The 22,163-nt window shown below is 41.2% G+C and overlaps 1 protein-coding gene across 3 annotated transcripts in view; it reads left to right on the top strand.

The window, feature by feature from the left end:
• Positions 1–22,163, top strand: part of MBOAT2 (membrane bound O-acyltransferase domain containing 2) — a 94,607-nt gene that overhangs the window by 26,242 nt on the left and 46,202 nt on the right. Inside the window, exon 1 of one of the 3 annotated variants that reach the window (XM_042033058.1) lies at positions 17,242–17,246. The exons of the other annotated variants lie outside the window; for them this stretch is intronic. The gene's annotated coding sequence lies outside the window, so the exon portion shown is untranslated. Of the gene's footprint in view, positions 1–17,241; positions 17,247–22,163 lie in introns of those variants that run through there. 3 annotated transcript variants of the gene reach the window in all.

Below are 22,163 nucleotides of genomic sequence, written 5' to 3' on the forward strand. Positions count from 1 at the left end.
TTAAAGATGTTAAGTATCATATAGCTTTTAAAGCTGATCAGTTTTGCAGATCAAATGTCTTTACTGGAAGTTAAAGACAAGATCACAGAATCATAGAATAGCTGAAGAGGGGAAGTGTTTCTAACTTCCAGCCTGCCTGTTCAAAGCAGGATCAGCTAGAGCAGGTTGCTCTGTGAAACCCAAGTCTTTCTTAGTACTGTCATGATCCTGAATAATTCCAGTTGTCATAAGCATGCTATCCATTTCCTTTTGGTGTCTTACTTCAATGTCTATTATAGCTTAAAATTTATTTGAGGTGACTTCATGCAGCTTAGTTTTGTCATCTGATCTGAACTTGCATGAAAACTTTTTATGCTTTAATTTTCCCTCACCCAGCAATTGTCCAGGTTTGGTATTATTAACTTAAATTTATCAGGCTCATTTCAATTTAAAGTGAAATAAACTAGCTGTAATTGAGACAGTTAATTTGGTAGGAGGAGATCATGTTAGGCACCAAGTAGTAGCATGTCTTTCTATCCTTTTCTCTAAGACGTAGCATCAATAATAAAAAGAGGGGTGAGGGCAAATGAAACAAAGACTATGCCAAGAAAAAGTACAGACGTTTTGTGTCTTTAAGTCAGTAGAAACAGGTGAAAGCCAGGCTGAGTAATCAAGAAATGTCAAAGGGAGTATTCGACACTGCAAGTTGGTTTTATTTTGAATTAAATTTTCAGTTATGTTTGAAGGCAAGTGTTCTTCCAGTATTCAAGCAAGAAATCCCTTATTTTCTTCTTGACAAAGATGATGAAGGATCTTGAGGAGAAGCCATATGAGGAATGGTTGAGGTTACTTGGTCTGTTCAAGCCTGGAGAAGAGGAGACTGAGGGGAAACCTCACTGCAGTTATAATTTCCTTGCGAGAGGAAGAGGAGGGGCAGGCACTGACCTGTTCTCTGTGGTGACCAGGGACAGAACCTGAGAGAATGGCCTGAGAGTTGTCAGGGAAGGTTTAGGTTGAATATTAGAAAAAGGTTCTTCACCCAGAGGGTGGTTGGGCACTGGAACAGGCTCCCCAGGGAAGTGGTCACAGCGCCATGCCTGACAGAGTTCAAGAAGCATTTGGACAATATTCTCAGGCCCATGGTGTGACTCTTAGGGATGGTCCTGTGCAGGGCCAGGAGTTGGACTTGATGATCCTTGTAGGTCCTTTTCAACTCACCGTATTCTGTGATGCTATGAGAAGGTATGCAATTGATTTACTTGTACTCTCTTCAGTATCAACAAATTGCTTGCAGGAGGGCTATGTGCAAGAAATCCAATTCCCTTATGTATCGGTTGACATTGTTTTTAGCTGAGAAGCTTACTGTTTTAAAACAGTAAATTTCAAACTTTCTGTTTAAAAGTTGCATTGGATTATGTTGGAAGAGAAGTGTGTAAATAAAGACAGGTACTGTAAATTGCTCTGTGATTTCTATCTTAAATCTGAACTTTTGGTGTTCTTTTTTCTATTTTAGGAAATTTTAGCTGTGTGGCAGGTTTGCTGTGTGTTTACATCTGGTAAGAAGATGCAAGTACCTTAGACAATGTAGCATGGTGTTAATCTTCAAAACTGGATAATACTGAAATAAAAAATGCTTAGTATAGCCAAGTGCTAAGCAGTTCTTGCAGTCATTACTCATTACAGGCACAACAGGAACTGTGAAGTCAGTAGGCTTGCAAAAGGAAGCTCTGGGTAATTTGGTGTGTGATTACTTAGAGTGAATAATCTGTTTTATTAATAGATCATACCACATGGTAATGCACAATGCATACAAGTAATGCACCATTTTAAGTAAGAGTCGCATGGGTAGCTTTCTTTTTCTTTGTATTCTGCTCTTTCTAGGAGTGTCCGTTTTAAATCCTGTATCCTGGAAACTCTTTTAAGTGTCAGGCTTTTCAGCTCATCAGGGCTTTCCTCTTTGCTTCCCTCTACCATAGTATACATTTGTGATACCATGTTTAATATATGCTGTGTCATCAACCATGTGCCGAATCACTGTCTTCTGACTTTGATACGGAGTGCTATTTTTGGTGGTAGGTGTTTCTGTAGAGAGCTTTTTGTCTTCAAATAATATTAATCTCTTGAATGCTTTAAGGACATCTTGTGAGGTGTAAATGAGGTGGTATGCGTACAGTGAGATTGAATAGTAAGATTTTACCATTTCCGTACTTAAGATGCATAGATATCAACTAAAAGTTGGTAAATGTATTATAACAAAAGAAAAACCTATAGAGATATCTTTTTATTTTTTTTTTCCTACAAGATGGAAGGAGGTCTCATTGATCGGCAGTATCCACTTCTCTCCAGTTGTAATGAAACAAGAGTCCAGGCTCCTCTGGATCTCTTTTTCTGCATGACCATGGTGCTCTGAAAAGCTGACCAGTACATGCTGTAGGCACATTCTTCTGCAGAGAGACGACATTTATGTAAAACTATAGTTTTGAGGGTGTTGGTTTTCAGTTGTCCTGACTGCAGTAGGTTCACTGAAAGATTTGCTTTAGAAATTTATGTAAGCAATGTGATTGTGATTACCTAAAGAGCTGTCCCCACAGTAAGTTTTACCATTTTATGTGATAACAAAATTAAAATTCAGTCTACGGGACCATGATGTGGTACGTTCTATTACTGTACCCGAGGGATCTTTCCAGAAGGGTGTGAGGGCCTCACTACCAAGCTGCTATCAGAGGTGCAGTCAGAAGCCAATGGCTTCATCAATCCTAGCTGCTGGAGAGCAGAATAACGGCTTTTGCTGTGTTTTACATGAATGTCCGAAGTATCAACATCCGTATCCAAATAGGATATCTCCAAACTGAAAAAGGTAAGGCTTTCAAGTGTGAGAACAAAACTTGATTCATGGGTGGCTTCTGAAAAATGTGTTAAAATAAAGCTTTATTCTGATGTTGGTTTGATGTAAAGTATAGGGCTTTTGGAGGCTGGTTAGTTTCTCTGGTATTTTTTCCATACTTCCTGTTTGGGCAATTAGTATATGTGACACAATCTGTATAAATAGAAGAAGGGTCTAAATAAAGCAGCCTATGACATCTAGAAGCAGAATGTTTAGTTTGTTGCACTAGCTATGTTTTACTATTCAGTGCATTTTTCAAAGATCCTGCAAAAGTGTTCCCTCTGCAGTGCAGAAGTGCAGTTACCTCAGGAATATGAAATGACTTCTGGTCTTAAACATCGTCGTCTTATGAACAAGAATTGAAATACGAGGTACAACATAAACTCAAACACACAAATATCAGATGCAGTCCCTGACCAGTTCTTATGGTAGAAGAAATCTTTTCGCTGGATGTAGTAAACCCCTTATGTTTTAGCAGTTAATAATAATGAAAAGAGGTAAGTGATGCTTTCTGAAACTGGTAAAATGGGCAATGGTAGAAGGCATGCCAGTGTTTGCTAATACATCAGTTCCTTACAGGCATCACCACTTTGTGTTTATGAGCAGAATCAATGAAGAAATAAAATAATTCTTAATCTTTTAAATCATCTGCTGTAGGTGTTAACTGATGTAAGAACATCCATTATTCAGTATAATTCTTGTAAACTTATTCTTCAGATCAGTAGTGATAGGCATTTGTTTAAAGTATATTATCAGAATGGTAATGACCTGCTGTGTGCTTGTGTTCATTGTGAAATGAAGCTATTATCTATCCATGCTGTATTTCTCCAGTGTTTCATAATCACATATTGGATTTTCTTTCCTTACTCTCTCGTAGAGTGAAAATATGTGATCAATCAGAAAAAAGCTTCTGTTTCTTAATTGTGCTTTTTCTCCGTCTTCTGCAAACACATGGGAACATTGTGACACTGTTCAGTTTGTTCTGGATACACTGCCTCAGTTTTCATGCCACAGGACATGAAAAGTGGTGACATATGTTTGCAATGGCATTTGATCAAGTCATTGAGCAGATAGATACCTGAGCAACCTGTCACTTTCCTTTCCCCTCCCTGACTGTGAAAATTCTTGCTCTGTTCCTGTCTGACTCTGTGTGTTAAGAACTATAGTAGGTAGTGATTAACAGGTAACTCATGCAAATTGTGGCTCATTATGCATTTGAGAGAAGATGGAGTGGGAAAGAGGAGACCAAACAACCCAAACAGAATAACTGGTACTTGAATTATGGACTTTGTGTATTTATGGTTGTCCTGACCCGTTCCCTTATACTTGAGTAATCAGACATTGTCATTGTGTAACTTCAGCAGACAATCCTTGAACTATCAGTGTGCTCAGTTAAGGATTTTCTGTTAAAGGGAATCTTTTGCAAATGGAAATATTGATTCATTTTGCCAGAGAAGTTCAAGATACTCTATCTCTGAGAGCCTGAGGGATTCCAGAATAGGACTCCTGCCAGATGCATGCTGGTTGGTGGATTCTTTAGATGCCAAGAAACCTCAGGAGGCAGAGGGAGAAAATGGATGGTAGCCTCAGTTCAGCCAGACAGTTCTCATTAAAGGCTCAGCAGTGAGCCTTCCCCTGCAGCAACTGATTGCTTAGTCTGCTCTGTCAGCATATTATTTTCTAATGGCGAAGTTCTGAGCTTGGAGTTCTGGGTTGACTCATACGGGAGCAAGTCCTGTTTTTGTGATGCACATTTTCTGAAGTAATCTCTTGTGTTAGTTGTAACAGCCTGAAAAGTGTTTGCAGAATTTGAGATTGGGAGGTTCTTTCCAACCTCAACCAGAGATCACCCTCCAAGCAGGGTTCAAGCAGGGGAACCAGTTGTCCAAAACTATGTCCAGATGGCTTTTGAATATCTCTAAGGTGGGAGAGTTGTCCTAGGGAACTGAACTGTGTTTCCTGCTGTGTGGAGAGCACCTTCTGTGTTTGAGTTTGTGCCTGTTGCCTCTGGGCACATTCCTGTCACTGGGCGCCATGGAAAAAGCCTGGCTCCATCCTCTATGTAGCCTCCCTTCAAGTATTTACACACATTGGTGAGATCTCCCTGAGCCTTCTCTTCTCCAGGCTGAACACTCCCAGCTCTCTGTCTTTCCATATAAGAAGAATGCTTCTGTCCCTGATCTTAGTGGCGCTTTATTGGATTCTCTCCAGTATGTCCATGCCTCCCTTGTACTGGAAAACACAGCACTGGACCCAGCATTCCACATGTGGCCTCACCAGTGCCCAACAGAGAAGATGGGATGCTACCCTCGACCTGCTGGCAACACTTTACCTAATGTAGCCTGGAATGCCATTAGTCTTGGTGGTAAGAGCGTGCAGCTGGCTTCTGTATGAAATAGGCTGTTTTATAAGTACAAGGAACATTCCTTCTGGAAAGTAAACACCAGAGTGTTTTTCTTTAAGAAAAGCTATTAAGCTACTTAAGTCTAGCGGCTTCAAAGCAATCCCAATTTACTTTTGTAGAAGTGTTTCTAGCTGTGTTATTTATTTGCCTGATTTCTGCATCTGAAGCTATACTGGTTTTAGTATGTTTGATTTTGCTTTTATTATTTTAATTCTAAAGCAATACCTGAAAACACTTGCAGATTTCCAAAGATCAGGTCACCTTTTTAGTATTAATGGGGTTAAAGAGTTGTGCTCAGTGGCTCGATGTCCTAATGGAGAGCCGTGATGGGTGGTGTCCCTTGGAGGTCTGTACTGGGACCAGTGCTAAGGGATTGAGTGCACTCTCAGCAAGTTTGCTGATGACATCAAACTGTGGTGTAGCCAACACTGCTGGAGGGAAGGGTTGCCATCCAGAGGGACCTGGACAGGCTTGAGAGGTGGGCCTGTGCAGACCTCATGAGGTTCAACAAGGAAAAATGCAAGGACCTGCACCTGGGTCGGGGCAATGCCATGCAAGTACAGGCTGGGTGGAGAGTGGATCGAGAGTAGCCTTGAGAAGGACTCAGGGATGTTGTGTGATGAGATGCTCAGCATGAGCTGGCAATGTGTGCTTTCAGCCCAGAAAGCCAATCATATCCTGGGTTGCATCACAAGAAGTGAGTCAAGGAGCAGGTCAAGGAGCTGATTCTGCTCCTATGGGACCCTACCTGGAATGCTGCATTCAGGTCTGGGGTCCCCAGCATAAAGACATCAGACTGTTGAAGCAAGTCCAGAGGACCATGAAGGTGATCAGAAGGCTGGAGAACTCTATAAAGCCAGGCTGAGAGAGATGAAGCTGTTCAGCCTGGAGAAGAGAAGGCTTCAGGGAGACCTTAGGGCACCTTCCAGTACTTAAAGTGGGGGCCAGCAGGATAGCAAGGGACTGTTTGCAGGGGCACAAAATGATAGGACAAGAAGAAATGGCTTTAAGCTGAAAGAGCAGAGGTTTAGATTAGATGCAAGAAAGAAATACTTCCCTGTAAGGGTGATGAGGTCCTGGAACAGTTCCAGAGAAGTTGTGGATGCCCCATCCCAAAAGTGTTCAAGGCCAGGCTGGATGGAGTGCTGAGCAATCTGGTCTAGTGAAAGGTGTGCCTGCCCATGGCAGGAGGATTGGAACTAGGTGATCCTTATGGTCCCTTCTAATCCAAGGCATTCTGTGATCCTATGAATTGTTCTTCCACAGTTCAGTCCCTTTCTGGTTCCTTTTGATTCTTAAAAATGGAAGAACATCATGGGCCATATGTGGTTGGTTTCATTTGATTTGTTTTCAATTCCTTAATGAATGGAAGCTAATGCTATGCTTGTGCATTTGAAATTGGCTGATTGAACCAATCATCTTGGGCATAAATTTGACTTCTTTAAAGATAATTTTCTTTGCATGTCATGAAAATTGGAAGCTAAGTGAGGAGAGTACTGATCACTCTAAATTCATGATGCTTTCAAAGCCTTTCACCCATATCTTGTGGACTTGATGTGTCCTGCAGGCCAAACTTTGCCATTCTTTTGTACGCTCAGGATTCCCTTTCAGTAGCTGGACCTAATGGTTGCAGTTCTTGTGAACTGGTGCAACTCCTTGCTGTTTTCCTTCTGCTTGCCTCTCCTGCCTCTATGTAGAACATTGTGTCGTGCCTTGACCTTTTGTGTGTGAACTACCCTACCTTTCCCTGCTTTTCAGTGTGAAGGGTGTGTGTTACGGTACGGATACTGCAACATGATGGATCAGACAACGAGGCCCGTGGAAAGAAATATAATGGACCAATTCTTGATAGATATTTCAGAGAGATGTTTATTTCTCCAGCCGCATGGCCGGGGCTCTGCCGAGGAACTGCTCAATCACGGAACCCGAGGGTCCTTGCCCGCGCAGGGGAACACAAAACAACCAATGGGGAACGAGGCTGAGCAGGGGCAGGGAAACCCTGTGTCTGTCCCCAGGGCCCCTCTCCCAGGGCTACATGGTAGGGGGAGGGCCCCAACATTTCACCCGTTTATTTTTAACAAAAAGAAATTTAAAACTTAACATTGAAAACAACTGGATAAACATGAGATAACAAGGACAGTTTCAAAACAAAACAAGCCACCCTCCTGAGTCTTTAAATATCCAAACAGATTCTCCGGAACATCTTAAGGCTGACAGAAGGGAGACAGGACTCCCCGGGCATGCTCTGTGGGGAAACTGAGGCAGGAGAGGGTTTAATTTCTTCCCTCCCTCTTTTCATCCCCCCCTTGGCATCGGAGAGGAGTTGTAGGGAAAGGGAATTGTATAGGGAAGCCATGGGGTGAAAAGTGGATTAGGAATAAACTGGGGATGGGGTAAACTTAGGAAGGGGTACATATTGGGTATAGGGTAAAAGGGGAAAGTAGGTTGTGGGTAGGGAAGCTGCTGGAATGGATATTGTTTATAATTTTGTGCATAACGGCTGCCTTTGACTGGAATACCCCCAGGCCCAGTAACATTTGCTGCTTGTAACCCTTTTTTACCTTGCACAATTTTGAACACCACCACCTTTCTATTTCCCAAGCTTGGGATGCATTTTTCAGGGCTATTCTTTTTAATAGCAGTTCTATGAACGAATATGTCTTGCTGGTTGGCACATCTTGTTATAAAACCATAATTTTGTTTAACATTATACCATTTTACTATTCCTAAAACCTTAGCTATGGTGATTTTTTCCTTTTTCAGAGTGGCTGCTGTTTTCTGTCTCACTGTGTTCCTGGTTTCGGTTTTGCTTTAGTTTTCGCTTGCTCCCGCGTTGTGGAGCTGTCGGGGCTGCTCGTGCCTGCACGCTCTTCCCGGGGTCGCATTCGGGGCTGTGCGGGCCGCCGCTCATCTCCCCGCGTGCCTCCACTTCCGCTCTCAGCTGCGCTGCTGCTGCCTGGCACCGCACCCACATCTCGGCCAGGCCCCCGAGCAGCGGCCCCCTTGTGCCCCGCTCCAGCGTGCGTCTCGGCTAGGTGCACCTCCGCTCCGCTGGCCACTGCTTGCATGCTGCTCCTCTCGGTCAGGCGTTCCCGGGGCTCGCTCCACCACGCGCTGCGCGGGGCCGGGCGGGCACTGCTGGGTCACGCCGCTCCTGCCATGCCTCGCTCTGCTGCCAACACTGCAGCTTGCGCTCCTCCGCCTGTGCACGGGAACTGCCTCGCTGCTGCTCGCAGAGCGCTTGGTCCACGTGGCCGCACAGTCCCCGAGGCAGGCTTCCCTTCACCAGGACACAGCTGACATTGCTCAACAGTCTCGGTAATTAAATAATATTCATGAAAATATTCTTCCATCGGCATGTATTTTGACTCAAAAACTAACTGTGTCAAAACGGTCTTCCAAAAGTCTTTGGTAAGAATTAAATCCCAAGAAACGTAGAAAAAGTTCTTAAACAACCATGCCAGGAAGTTGTTCAGTTCCTTTTGAGCTTGAATTAAGCTAAAGTTTACAAATCGTTGTTCAAGAATCTTCTCAAGTTTAAGATAAATGTCCATATGCGGCTCTGAGACCCAAGAGTCTTTCCACGGTTCCTCCATAGTTTAGATACGGAATAGCAAAACAAAAACAAGAAGAGAAATCCAGAGTTTCTAGGGTTTACTCACAAATCAGTTACTGTCCTTAGGGACTGGGGATTGTTTTGCTTTCATTATCCACCGTTTGTTACAGTATGGATACTGCAACACGATGTATCAGACAACGAGGCCCGTGGAAAGAAATATAATGGACTGATTCTTGATAGGTGTTTCAGAGAGATGTTTATTTCCCCAGCCGCATGGCCGGGGCTCTGCCGAGGAACTGCTCAATCACGGGACCCGAGGGTCCTTCTGCCCGCGCAGGGGAACACAAACCAACCAATGGGAACGAGGCTGACCAGGGGCAGGGAAACCCCGTGCCTCCCCCCCAGGGCCCCTCTCCCAGGGCTCCATGGCAGGGGGAGGGCCCCAACAGGTGTGTTCATTTCTTTTTTTTTAAATTTGAACTGGTGATATTTATCTGGCTGTTTTGTACTTCATGCTCTTGTGTTTTTCTGTATCTGCTCAAGTCTGGGCAGAGGAAGGCCTTTTAAGCTTGAGATAGGATAGAATTTTCTGTATGTCTCTTTCAGGCTTTTGTGTTGGATGATATTAATTAGAGAGCCTGCTACTTCCACATTATTTTAATGCTCCTGTTCTTTTCCAGGGCCTTAACTGCTCTCTCAAATACAGGATGCTGTCACAGCATCTATCAGAATATAATTTCCTTTAGGGATCTTTGAAAAGATCATTTTGAGATAATCTTCCTTGCTAGGGTATCTTGATTGTGAAAAAAACCAGACAAACAAACAAATAACCAAAACCAAATGAAAACCAAAAAACCCCAACCAAAAAGCCTCATCCCAGAGCTAAGCCCCAAACCTCCCAAAACAAACAGCAACAAAATGCAAATCCTTGGGCATTTATTGTTGTTTTATAGTCTGACATAGTTCAGTATTCCAAATTCTAATAAGAGGGAAGGACAGCATGAAAATCAAGTTGGGAACAGGACCTCTGACTTAATTAGTGTATATGGGGACTTCGGTAGGTGTTACTATTTTCTACCAATATAGTTGTGAGGTTTTTTTAAAATCCTTGTGTCATGCTTTCTGACTAAATCTTGGGGGAAGGGGTGATTTAATTTCTCAAAGGGAGCTAGTAGCTTTGCCCTTTAAACATCATAGGCTATTTTGGAGATTACTTGGCTGCAGTAATGAAAGATGCTCTATTATTTATGAAATGTCAATCTTCTTGCTGTTTGAACTAGATAAATACAATGAAATGTGATTTCCGGAGATTGCATAAAGAGAGTGTTAAATCCATAGGAAACATTTCTAGATAGTAAGAGAGCGTTTGTGTTCCACTGGAGCACAAAGCTGTCCAAAACACAGGGTGCAGAAAGTCTACTGACCAACTACTAATGTGGAAGTCACCATTTAAATGAAACAAGTGTACACCTTCCTTTTAGACGAGCTTAGACTTTAGAAAGAGATTGATTCTTCAGGATCTGTCGGTATGAAAATGTTAATTGAAAATCAAAGGTTTTTTTCTGAACTGGAGAATATCAAAAGTATTTTCAACTAAATGTGGGGGGTTTTTTGTTCATGTTTTTGGGTTTTTTTTCTTTTCTCCTTAGAAGCAAAGAAAGTTTCTGTATGTAAGTGTATTACTTTTGTTTTTATTTTTATACCCTCTTGTAGACTATGAAGAAGCCAGCAGAAGTAAGAAGTAGACTAGAAACAGTATTCCATTTCTTCCTACGCTGTCTTCTTTGAGTTGCTGAAAAGCAGAAAACAGTAAGACTTTTGTCAACAGATTAACATTTCTTGAAGAGCCTTTGTGAAGCAAGAAGCCTTCTTCTATTTTCATGCTTGTCTGTCTGCTTTCTTACTTGTGCTCATCAGGGCATGTCTTATGAGAATCAATGTGTGGGTGCAGTTCTGCTGCAGAGTCCAAGATCTCTGCTTGAGGAGGTGGGACAAAGCTTCTGATGAAATGTAACTCAGGTTCTAAATCCACAACTTCTCTACACCTGTCCTCCAGATATATATGAACAATTGGGGTTTTTTTGATGAAAATTTTAGAAATAACTTGCCTTACAGTGCATTGCTGTCGATGTAGCTTTTGGCTACAAGCTTTGTATCCCCATTTGGGATGGTGCTGAATCAAATTATAGTTCTATTACTAGATTTGCATCTTGCTCAGTATTTTTCCCTGTTTACAGAAGTTAACAAATCCATTATTCTAAGCATAGTCTTTGGATTTCTGCATTTCTTCAGAAATTCTGTCTGCTTTCTTGCAGTCCCTGCTTTCCCAAAGGAATTAATAAGAAATGCTACATCTGGCTTTTCAAGGAGGCAAGCATGTAGAGTAAAGGCAATACATATAGAAGGAAAAAAGTGTGGTTGAGAACTTCAGCTCAGTTCAATTTTTTACACTGCTTTCTCTTTTTTTTTACATTTAATGATGTGTTCTGTGACTGAGTGCAAACAACTTTAATGCACAAAATATTTGAACAATCTGTAAATTAGAAGACAGGAAAAGATATTGTAGGTTTTGTCTCTCTCACCAAACAAAGGTTTCTGAATTTACTGGTGCTAAAGGCTCATCCTCACTTGAAAATATTTGTTTGCATGGATCATGAGATAAGGGAGGTGTAGAATGCCCGCCCTCACAGCATAGCTGAACTCCTAATGAAACAAAGTTTAACATATGGAATGTGTTCAAAACCGAGTACATGACTATAATGTGAAATCTTTTCAGCAAATGTTACCTTGGTTTGACAAGATTGGAAGCATTTAAAAGAAATTTGAGTAGTACTAGAATGGTATGACACAAAAACAGCTCCCGTGGGTGTGTCTCATTCCTGTGCTTGAGTTTGTCTTGCCAGATCATCAGTATCTTGACTGGCTCCCACAGCTGTTTTTCTTGCCTATTGCATCTGACGTCTTAACAGACTTTAAATTACAAGTACTTTAAATACGGATGTCTCTTCATCTATGTACTGGAGAATTTTTTAGGCAGAGTCCTTTTCTCTCATTTTGAAAAATGTGTCTTTGGTAAACAAGATCCAATATAGAATTCTGGAAATGGAGGCTGAAAGGGATTTAGTGGTTTATCTGGACCTCTGATCAAAGTCAGTTTGAACCTTTAAAAATAATAAAAAAATTCTACAGTGTTTCTGGTCTTGTTAGGCAACCTGTACAGGTGCTTAACTATGCTTGCAGTTAGGTTGCCCTAGAAATTAGCCCAAGTTTAGCCTAAATAACCTGTGGTTTGAGCCCCTTTCATCTATGTAGAGAAGTGTATTCCCTTGTGTTTGCAGGAATCTTCTATTTATATTGTCTTCTTTCGGGCCGGTAAACCCTGAACAAGTCTATTTAAATCTCTTCTTAGGTTGTGTTTTCAAGGCTTCTTTCTTTTTTTTTGTGTAGCTGCTTTTGGAATTCTTCCAGCTGTTCTATGTTATTTGGAGATGTGCTTCTCAAAGCAGGTTGAGGTATTTGTAATGCTAAGCAGAGTAAAAGGCTTATTCTGTCTGTTTAGCAGTGCTGTTCCTTTCCATGGATCCTTTTCTGCTCTAATGCTGCCTAATAGTTGGTTTCCATTACAGATTTTTATGGTTGATTATTTACAGCCAAAATTGTGCTTTGAATGTAATTTAATTCATCTCCTTTTGAGGTTTTTAAACTTTTCCTAATTTTTTTTCCAAGGTTTTCTGATCAAAGGCGTTTGCAATTTTTATAATGTAATATCTACTTGAAGCTTTGTGTACTTACTGTTACCAAAATATTGAAATGTTTCCTGTTGTTTTCATAGGTTTGAATTAGTGGAATGATATCTGATACATCCTTATAATTTGACAGTATTTCATTAGTACTTTTTTTTGGTACAAATTGGATTTTGGCTGTTGTTCTCCAGCAGCCAAAGTGTTAGGATTAAGACAGACTAACTGGCTATATGCATACATGTATGTTGTGGTTTAACCATAGCCAGCAACTAAGAACCATGCAGTACTAATAAAAAAGGGAGACAAAGAGGGAAATAAAATTGGAGAGAAACAAGTGATGCCTGGTACAATTGCACATGCCCACTGACCGATGCCCAGCCTGTCCCTGAGCAGTGATCGGTCCCTGGAGCCAGTTGCCCCCAATTTCTATCCTGAGCATGATGCTCTATGCTATGGAATATCCCTTTGAGTAGTTTGTCACCTGCCCTGGCCATGTTCTCTCCTGGTTTCTTGTGCACCTCCTCACTGGCAGAGCATGAGACACTGGAAAGTCCTTGACTTGGAGTAAGCACTGCTCAGCAACAATTAAAAGTTCAGTGTGTTATCAACATTATTCCCATTAAATCCAAAGCATAGTACTGTGCCAGCTACTAGGAAGAAAATTAACTTTGTCCCAGCTGTTCCTCACACTGACTGTACTAAGGATAGGTTTGATCATGGGTGGCAGTCATGTTCATGGGGCAGGCCACATCTGTTAGTTGCAGTCATATAATCAAGTTGTACTTGTTCTGGACAAGCTTTTGATTCAGTTGCACTGTTTGCCTTCTAGGTGTTTTTATAAATACATACTGTGTAAAAAGCCTACAAAACCCATTATAGTATTTGGTTTCAAGTTCAAGGGTCCATGATTTTCTGAGTTCCCCTTTCTACTTTTAGACAAGGTCCTAAAGAAATATAGCCCTTTCTTTCCAGTTTAAAGAAAATCTTACCCCCATGCTAAATTTTTCTCAGTGGATAATTATTAAATATGACTAAGCATAATTTAACTTAATATCTTATAGATTTTACTTGTATTTCTTCAAACTTCAAACTTCTCCAGATTGTTTCTGGACCTTATCTTCTATTTGTTTTCTGAAATTGTCCATACTGCCTTTATGATTTACAGGCTACTTGATTTGCATGTTTTTGAATGCATTGTGAATATTAAAAAGAAAGATACCTCAAAAGCAGCTTCTTGTGATTTGCTCTTAAGCTTTAAGCATTTGTTAGAGTGAAAAGGCTGCGGTCAATTGTGTCATCTACTGTTAGGAAGCTAGTAGAAATAGGCTCTTTCTGGGTGAAAGTGTAGTAACTGCACAACTCAATTATGGTTATTAATGATCTGAAAAAGACACTAATAACCACAGACTCACAGAATGGTTGAGGTTAAAAGGAGCCTGTGGAAGCCATCTGGTCCAATCCCACTGATGAAGCCAGGCCACCTGGAGCATATTACCCTGGTCCATAACCAGACAGCTTTTGAGTATCTCAGAGGAGGGAAGACTCCACAATCTTTCTGGACAACCTGTGCCAGTGCTCAGCCACTCTAACAAAATGTTTCCTGCTGTTGACGCAGCACCTTCTGTGTTTCAGTTTGTGTCCATTGCCTCTGGTTCTGTCACTTAGAAACACTGTAAAAAGCCTGGTTCCATCTTCTTTATACTTTGCTTCAGGAATTTACATAAATTGATGAGGTCTCCCTGAGCCTTCTTGTCTCCACGCTGAACAGTCCCAGCTCTCTGAGCCTTTCCCCACAGGAGAGAAAGTCCAGTCCCTTCATTATCCTTGTGGCCTTTTAGAGTGTCTCCACTAAGTCTGTGTTTCCCTCTTGCTGAGGAGGCCAGAACTGCACCTGCTGCTCCAGGTGTGGCCTCATTGTACAGTGCTGTATAGGGAGTATGTGTCATCTCCCTTGAATCAAAACTTTGGCAGGTTTGGCTGAATGAGGCAGGTAATAGTGTTTTGAAGAATTTCAGAACTAGCAGGAAAGAATAAATGGACAAGAAAAGACAGGCTTGGTTCAGCACTGAAAAAGCCAACAATACATACTTAAATGGAGGCTGTTTGATTGTGTGTGCAACATGAGGGCTTGAAATTAGGAATGGGATCTGTATGTCATGGATGACCTCCAAGAGAAGCTTCATAAAGCAGACTATGTGAAATGGAGAATAACAGGGAAGACGTAGTGTTGTTACATAGATACAGGATGTGGTGTCATTCCGAGCCCAGTGTCAAGGACTTCACTTCACAAGGAGTACTGCACATTTGTTGTGGATTTGGAGAAGATTAATTAACAAAAAACCAATAGGTGTGAAAAACCCAGATGAGATATTGTGGACATCTGAGTTGGCTGTCTTCAAGAGGAAGTTAATTAGAAGAGATGTAATGCTGTAACCTGCCTAAGGCTGCTTGTCTGCATAGAGAAATTTCATTCTCTTGTACAACAGTGGGCAGGAGACTGAGAAGGGATCTGGGTTAGAAACCTGGATTTCATGTTCCTGTTGCTGAGAAAAGTAGCAGTTATGATTATCCTGTTCAACAGGACTACTCATTTCTAAAAATAAGTATTTTTGTTCGTGGCAATTTCTTGCCTGAAGCATGTAGCTATTTTTAAGGATATACCTAGTTCTAGCTATGAATGGAGATGCATATGAACATCATAGAAAAGTCAGCTTATTAGTTTTTCCCTCAGGAGGAATGTAGATCCAAATTGCTTTTAAAATTCCACTTTCAAAAGGGGCAGGCGTTTGCGTCTATCTCCGTTCATAGTAGAAATATAGCTTTTAATTTTCTAAGATGTTGCTGGGGCCAATACTAGAAAAATGCCAAGAAGGGTTTCAGTATCCTTACTAAAGAGAAAGTATTCTGGAAGAATTGTAAATGCTAGATGTCAGAATCTAAAATGGTTTCCTGCTATAAGGAACAAAGATAAATAAAGTCTTCTGGAGATAAACTTTTAAAGGGAGATTTTTTTAGTTCATCTTGGCTTCTGATGTAGCACAGACATAATATTTCTATGGTTAAACCAATAAGTTGTTTAATTAAATGTATTTCAAAATCAAGATTGGATGCTTTTGTGGAAGATTCCAAGAGTCAGAAAATGGTTTTTTTTTAATTAAACTGGGTTCTGGTAATCACTTTTTATTGATTCTAATCTGAGTGGGTTTGAGCTGTATTCCTGGCATTAGTTCTTGTTATGTCTGCCTGGTTTTTGCTTTTTAAATAAATATCCTAATGGAACTCTCATTCTTTTGCTAAGAAAGTAACATTTTTCTTCTAACCAGGTATTTTCTAGTCTGAGCTACTGTGCCATGTGGTTCTCACAACTGCTTCTGTTGTATCTGTTCCTGAGAAGGGTACTGTGTTAAGCAAGCCATGGGTTTGATCCTTTATGTAAAACCTAAAAATTGCCTAAGAAGTATCAAAATCAGTAGCAGTGAACAAAAGGCATCATGACTAGCTTCTTCTTTTAAAGACAGGGATAGGTAGAGGTAGAAATTGTTTCTTCCCATGAGAGCTTGCTTAGGGGTTAAGGGACTGAGAAACTGCTGAAGCGTGGCAAAAGGAGAATTGCAGAGGGAGCTGCAGATGCCCAGGGCTCATTAAGGGGCTGTAAGGCTGTGATGAGGAGCTGGGAACAGGCAGCCAGTTCTCAGAGGAAACAGGGAGAGCTTCTGAGGGACTGGGGTAGTTGAGCAGAGTCTGCTGCTGTTCAGAAAATACTAGACTTGGCTGGAAGTATGGATCTGTCTGCCAAGGACACAATGAACAAAGGGAGGGATGTGCTTTTTGTTCTGCCTGCCCTACTTGCTCTCAGATTTTTCTGGTAGGAATTTAAGCTTCTAGTTCTTGTTCTAGTAAAGTGTGTGTTGTTTTGTTTTATTGTGTGCCATGTTCCCCCTCTTTGTGTCTGTTCTCCCCCCCGGCCCCCCCCCCCCCAAAAAAAAAAAAAAAAAAAGCCTTTAAAACAATTCCCAAAAACTGCATAAAGAGGAGATGGGTGTGAGAATCCAGACACATAATTTTAAAACTGTGGCTAACTCTGGGTGCTTCACATAAGTCCTGTCCTCCTTTGACTAAGCAGTTTGGGTCATTCACATGTGGAGGCTTTTTTACTGAAGTTTTCCCCACAGCAAATCATAGTGGCTGTTGGAGCATATGGTTATTAAAGTGAATGATTTTTTTTTTTTCTTTTTTTGATACCTTTCTTCTCAGATACTCCCCTGTCATTTTCCGGTTATTTATTTCAAATTATCTTTACAAATGTTTGGCATATTTAATAAAAATTATCATTTTTTCTACAATCACTGCCACCTGTACTAAAAGTTGAGATGACACATTTGCTCTTATAGTTACAAGCCTCTGCAACTTAAAAACATGTATTTGGGAGTAAATAGTTTTGTAGCTAGAGTGGTAAGAGAAATCTGACTTAACTGTGATATTTACAGTGCAACAGAATCTGCTATTTAAATTAACATTTTAGGAATTACAAGTTTGTGTAGGAGGTACATGTTCCTACTATTAAGTTAAAATATTGGGATTTTAAAGTGAGAGGCTTTTAGTACAATTCCATAAATGCAGCAATGTATTATAACTTGGAGATATATAGATACTGTACAGATGAAACAATATGCAAAAGTGTAACTATTGCATTTATCCCATGTAGCAACATCTCAGTTGTGCTCCAGTATTCATTGCTGCAGTGTAATTTCTTTCAGTAGGGTCTGCTTCACCCTGCATCGGTGGTATTCTTTTGTGCAACTCGCCCCTCTCAAAAGTCCTAGGCAGGATATGGATTATTTGAGGAAAATTAACTTGTTTTGGGACAAAGAACTGCTAAACACTATTGTTTTATATTTGGAATGCACATATATTATGATGTGATGGCAAGCTTTAATAAAAAAAATTGCTTTTTTTCTAGTTTTATCTTAACAGCTTATTAATTGGTATTTTTTTATGTTAACAATTAAATAAACTGAATAAATTCATAGAATGAGGGACATCAAAATCTCTGACTCAGCCTCCTGCTCAAAGCAGGGTCAGTGGTGGGGACAGATGAGGTTACTCAGGACTTTTTCCTGTTTGGTATGGATAACCGTTGCCATCCTATGCTTTCTCCTTCAAGCTGATCATCAGCTAGGAGTAGATCTATATAAGGTCAAAGTGGACCTTGAGAACAAAAACCTACCCCATGCTCATCATTCACATTGAGTTAAAATTACCTGCATTACCACTTCATAAAACATCTCTGCAGCTAACAAGACAAACTGCAAAGCTGTGGGCTGCTTAACAACAGTTCTGATTGTCTGAGGTTTCCCTCTCTGCCTTGTAAACCTGGTCCCATGGCTTTGCAATGGTCCAGTGTGATTTGGGCCATGATGAATAACTATTCATTTGGATTAAAATCTTTGTCCCTTTATTCTTGCAGTCGTAGATTTTATAGGAGACATATGTTTTCACTTTTTTATACATCATTGCATTCACAGGCTTTATTGCTTTGCTGTTGAAATAATTTGAGAAATAAATCAGTCATTGCAGAAGTGCAGCATGTCTGTATCTTGTGAAAATAATCAGTTTAGGCTAGAGGTGTGCTAATATGTTAATGATCTCCTAAAATACCTTCTCTGGCAAAGGCACAAATAACTTAGGGGTACACTGCTGATTTTTTGGCTATGTTGCTGATCTTAATTTACTAGCAGCTGAAGGCTAACCTATGTACTGCTTTCAATTGTAATAGAAATATCTGATCCTTGTGATAGAGCCTTCATATAGACTGAAAATACTTCAATTAACATCAACTTTTTTAGTTGGTTAGGTTTAGAAAGGTTTAAGACTACTGTCTTTAGTTATTAAGTATATAATTCTCTATGAATTGTGACAGGACTGCATCTCTCTCTTGTAGTCCTTTACACTTTGATGCTGCTTCACGTAGAATGTTTTTGCTCATGATGACTTCTGTTGTTTCTTTTTTCCCCCATCCTTTTTCAGTCTACACTTGTTATCTTTGCATCTCCAGAGATCAAGTATGACAAGGTTCTGGCATTCAGCTGAAATCGCTTAAACAAAATATGAATCTTACAATCTGTTTGCTTGTTTTTTATTCTGTTGTCTTCTCACAAGGCTGCCACCAACCTTTTTCTTCCTGTTGCCTCTTTCTAATTCAAATGTGTGTGCTGGCATAAGACTATATATGACATGCTGTTACAGCAAACAGTACTTGTCCCTAACACCCAGCAGAAGTTTGAAAAGCATTCCATCTTGAAATTTTTTTCCAACTTATGCCATTGTCCAGCAGAGAGCTACTAAGTTGGTCAAGGGTCTGGTCTTATGAGGAAAGGCTGAGGGAGCTGGGCCTGTTTGGCCTTGAGAAGAGGCAATTGAGAGGGGACCTCATCAATGCGTATGAACACCTGAAGGGTGGTTGTAAAGAGAATGGAGCCAGGCTCTTGGTGGTGCTAACCAATAGCACAAGAGACAATAGGCAGAAACTGATGCGCAGGAAGTTTCACCTGAACATGAGGAAGAACTTCTTTACTGTGTGGGTGACCATGCACAGGAACAGGTTTCCCAGAGAGGTTGTTGGGTCTCCCTCACTGGAGATACTCAAGAAACATCTGGACACAGTCCTGAGCCATTTGCTCCAGGATGGCTTGGGCAGGGAGGTTGGACCAAATGACCCACTGTGGTCTCTCCCAACCTGACCCATTCTGTGATTGAAATTTTCTGAGTAACGGAAAGGCCTAAACAGAAGATGCTTTCAGACTAGTAATGTCTTCACAGAATCTTTTCTCAACTCTTCCAACAGCTAAAAGTTGGAGGAGAGTCATTACCAGCAGCACAAGAGCATTATAAATGATTGAAGAGCTAGTACTCCAAGTATTCAATAGCAATTGAAATTTGTTACAATGGGGAGTAGACAATCCCCAAAGATATTAAACTGTATTTTTTTAAGGCATGTAAACCAGGACATGCACATTTAGCTGGAATGTTTCTTCAAATTTGGTTTATAATGAAAGTACAGAAGAAAGCTGAACTACAGTGACACTGCCAGGCATTACAGTAGTGAATAATCAGAGTGTTCTGTGTGCTTGTGTTACAGATTAGTTTGTCTTGACTGTTATATGTGATTTTTCAAAGTCTTGACATTCCTGGCAAGTGCAGCATAGGAACTTCTGGATGCATTCTAAATCTCTGGCTGACTGGCAATCACACTATTTTTAGGCTTGAAGACTTACAGTGTAGAATTTCACATGCTTAGAATAAAATTAAAAGTTCTCTTCTATCTGAAAGTTAGTGATTTTTATTAACTTGAACACAATTTATAAGTATGTTACACCCGTTCTAACAAAAACTTGTTTTGGGGAGTAGACAAGTTTAGTGTTTAGGTGTTCTTATAATAGTAACCATAAAGCAGTTCAGCATAAACTAAAATCAGGGAAAACTACAGAACCCTGGGAGTCTAAATGAAAAGTATTGGTGTATTTTTCTTCCATTTTGATGGTTAGTTGAAAGGGTGCAGCCAGAAATAGATATATGATGTGAGTTACCTTCTGTCTTCGTGGCTGATGCCATCATGGGGGTTTGGGCTTTTATGATAACGGGACATTCTTTGATTACTATAGTCTGTTATGGAGGGGTTGGATCCACCTGTCTGGAAGAGGTGAGGGAGTCTTTGACAGCAGGCTGACCAACTCAATGAGACTGGTTTTAAAGTGAAGGACTTGAGGGATTGGGTCCAAAGTGGCAATGCTCACATCATCACATCCAGCTGGGGAACATGAGGAACTGGAGCTCCTTGTGCAGCCAGAAAGTTACTATATCATAGGAATAACTGGAACGTGGTGGGCCAGCTCATGTGACTTGAGAATTGTGATGGATGGCTATAGGCTGTTTTGTAAAGATAGGTAGGGAAGAAGGTGAGGAGGAGTTGTGCTCTATGTTAAGGAGCACTTTGAATGTATAGTAGCCATCTCTGGTGATCATGGAAGCCCTTTTGAATGCCTCTGAGTCAAGCTCAGAGGTCTTGTTCCAAGGGGAGTCTTACAGCAGGCATCTGCCATTCACCTCCAAACCAAGATGATAAGGTCAGTGAAGCAATATTTGGGTCACTTAAGCAAACTTCAGGTCAACAGAACCGGGTTCTTATGGGTGAACTTGGACATATGTTGGAAGAACCATACAGCAGTTGACATGTCATCCATCAGGTTTCTGGAATGCATAGGGAAGTGCTTCCTCATACAAATGTTAGGTGTGCCAATCAGGAGTGAGGCACTGCTGAACTTGCTGCTCACAAATGGACAAAACGTGTTTTGTGTTAATTAGTGATAGCCTTGGTGGCAGTGATCACCATGTTGTGGTTTGGGATTTGGTTGAGCATGCTGAAGGCTAGTACTGAGAAAAAAACTTCGGAGTTGAGAAGAGCAGACTTCAGCTTACTCAGAGCTTAGTTGAGGGAGATCCATAAAGGAGCTAGCGAGTGCTGGGAGTTTTTCAATAACATTTTCCTGGAAGCACAAAAGCAGTTCCTCCCCTTCAAAGGCAAGGGGAGTAAGCAGAGCAAAAGATCCCCTTGCCTTAACTGTGAGCTTCTGAGTGTGTTTAAAACCTAAAGAGAAGTGTAACAGATGGAAAAGTAGATGTACACCTGTTGAAAACTACAAGGACAGTGCCAGGGTGTGCAGAGGTGCAGTTAGGAAAGCAAAATATCTCTCTCTATATAATCCTTCTGCAGATTGTCACAAGTTAGATGAAGCAGGTGATTGGGAAAATCCAGCATGGTGCTTGACAAATGTGATTGCCTTCTATGACAAAATAGCCTGCTTGGTTGATGGGGAGTGAGGGAGGGACACTGTCTACCTGGATTTCTCCAAGGCTTTCAATACCATTTCCTGTGGGCTTTTGCTAGAGAAACTGATGTGTGATGGCCTAGATAAGTGATTTGTGCGGTGGGTGGGGAAGTGACCGAGAAACTGCTCTCTCAACCTGGTGGTGGTAGATGCCTCTTCTTCAGACTGGCAACCTGTTCCCAAACTGGGTCCCCAAGGGCTCAATATTGGGCCCAATGCACTTAAATGTCTTCGTAAGTGATCTGGAAGATGGAATGAAACTGAGTGGAGAAGTGCACACTTTGGAAGAGAGCACCACCCTGCAGAAAGACCTGGACAGGCTGGAGGAGTGGGCTGACAAGAACCTTGTGAAGTTCAGCAAGGAGAAGTGTAAGGTCCTGGGAAAGCGAAGTCCGGGAATGCAGCACAGGCTGGGATCTACTGGTCTGAGAGCAGCTCCAGGAAAGGGACCTCGGGGCCCTGAGGGACAACAGCTCAAGAGTGAATGTTGTGCTGCTGTGGCAGAGAAAACCAACATGATGCTGGTCAACAGGGGCAGCACCAGCAGAGAGAAAGAAGTCATTGTCCCACTCTTTTCACTGATTGTCAGGTCACATCTGGAACACTGCGTTCAGTTTTGGCCCCTGCTCTGCAAAAAAAGGATGTGGGTGGGCTGGAGAGGATCCAGAGAAGGGCACAAAGATGATAAAAGGACTGGGCAGCGTGCCAT

Source organism: Corvus kubaryi, unplaced genomic scaffold, assembly GCF_017639235.1.
Source record: "Corvus kubaryi isolate FWS band 111438036 unplaced genomic scaffold, C.kubaryi_AGA036_p1.0 37354, whole genome shotgun sequence".
Classification (NCBI taxonomy): Eukaryota; Metazoa; Chordata; class Aves; order Passeriformes; family Corvidae; genus Corvus; species Corvus kubaryi.